This window comes from Kryptolebias marmoratus, linkage group LG23 (genome assembly GCF_001649575.2).
Source record: "Kryptolebias marmoratus isolate JLee-2015 linkage group LG23, ASM164957v2, whole genome shotgun sequence".
Taxonomy (NCBI): domain Eukaryota; kingdom Metazoa; phylum Chordata; class Actinopteri; order Cyprinodontiformes; family Rivulidae; genus Kryptolebias; species Kryptolebias marmoratus.
The window spans coordinates 5,236,889-5,239,033 of record NC_051452.1 but is presented as its reverse complement, the minus strand read 5'-3'; positions in this window follow the sequence as shown (position 1 = coordinate 5,239,033).

The window sequence follows — 2,145 nt, the reverse complement described above, 5'->3', positions numbered from 1 at the left end:
TTAAACCCTGAGGAGACCCTAACCCTAGCCGGGGGACAAAAGGCCCTAACCGCCTAAATCTCGAGGTGACCCTAACCCTAGCCCAGGGCCAAAAGGCCCCCACCCTTTAAACCCTGAGGAGACCCTAACCGTAGCCCAGGGCCAAAAGGCCCCAACACCTTAAATTATCAGTTATTACAGAGAAGGTGTGTAAAAGTTTCATAATGAAACTAAGATATTTTTTTTTTGTACCAAAGCTTTAAAGGGGAAATAAAAAGCAAAGGAACAAGCTTATTATTTCAAATTTCTGCAGTTAATTTTCTTCCAAAGTTGATTTTGTTTTCCTCGTTATGACTCTACAGTTAGTCCTGATGATATTTAACTTTTTGTGACATTTAAGGTCGCTTTTTGTTTTATTGATTCTAAGTTTGTGTTAAAAGGCTGAAAAACAAACATTCACTCCTTCGAGGAATACAAGGATGTGTTGATGATTTATGCAAAGTTTTCAGCTAATAGTTTTTTGGTGGTTAAAATTATAATTTTGCACGTGTCAAACTGAGTCTTTTTTAATAATTTCTAATAAAGAAGTAGAAACTAAATGTGCCTTTGGGACCAGCTAATTTAACATCCAAACCATCCAAATCAGAACCTGTAAAAACTGCTGATGAAGACTCAAACAGATTACAGGAACGACTGCTTAAAGGAAATTATACAGAGACTGAAGGAATGACTCAAGACTTTTACACAAAAATAAACAATCGTTAGTAAAAACTGAATCATTTTTCAGTTTTTGAGCCGAATGAAGAAGAGGAAACGGTTCAGAGGTGACTGACCTAAACAGCTTTTCCTTCTCTTCTGTCTGAATTATTTTTTACAACTGAATTCTGAAAGAGTTGAGACGTTGTGTCAAATTTAAATAAAAAACAGGTTTGGAATAATTAGAAATTCTCAGGAAACCATATTTTATTAACAGTGGAACACAGGAAACATATCAAATGTTGAAAGATTGTACCTTTTTAATTTTTTTAATAAGGATACCTTTAAATTTAAAGGAAGCAACTCATCTCAGTAAAGTTGTTTCAGGAGCAACAAAAGGCTGTAAAATAAAATGGGATGAATCAGAAACATCTGGAGGAGCGTTTTATAACTAATGAGGTTAATTCTCAGCAGGTCAGTCAAAGGAGTGGGGATAAAAAGATAATTTAGAGGCTGAATCTGTCAGAAGGAAAGATCGGCAGAGGTTCACCAGGCTGAGAGAAACTGTCTGAAAATATATCAGAATAAAGTTCCTCAACAGAACATTGTGAAGACTTTGAATCTCCATCAACAGATCTGAAGAATCTGTAGAAACCTCTGAGGTCAGAGGTCAGGGCTGGTTCTGGTTCTGGTTCTGCTCAGGAACACTGTCTGTAAACACAGTTCACCGTGCCGTCCACAGATGCTGCTTAAAGCTCTATCAGGCAAAGAAGAAGCCAGATGTGTCTCCTCTGGACCAAAGAGGAGAGCTGTTCTGAAGTCAGCCTGCCTCTCTGATGGTATGGGGGTGCATTAGTGCCTCTGGAAAGGATCTCCAGGTTTTAGAACAACATCTGCTCCCATCCAGGACTGCTGAACAGACAGAATGGGACAACCTCAGGTCCAGATGTTTACAGCCTGATGGAGATGCTGCACAGAGGGGAACATCTGGAACATCTTTACAGAGCTGCTGTCTTGAGATTAATTTTGATATTTTTGTTCTACTGTAAATAAAATTTAAGTTTATGAGATTTACAAATCATTGCATCTTGCTTTTATTTACATTTCACACAAAGTCCCAACTTTTTTGGAACTTGGGGTTATCAGTACTGTAAAAAAAAAAAAAAAAACGAGCATCACTTCCTGAATCCTGAGTTTACTGTTAAACAGAAGGTCAAAGGTCAGGGTTGACTGAGCTAATAAACAGTCCTGACACGCTTAATAGTGACTTCAGAAAAAGCAGCTTCCTGAAGTATTAATCCTTCAAATCTGCAGTAAAACTAGTCAAAAGAAACCCGCCTTCCGCAGCGAGGAGGTAAACGCTGCTCCGCTGGCAGACGACAGAGCCGCTCATCGAGGCCGCTCATCAGCAGCTCCTCTCAGATCTCCACACGCTTGCTTCCACGCCGCCTGATTCCCCATCAGTGAGTT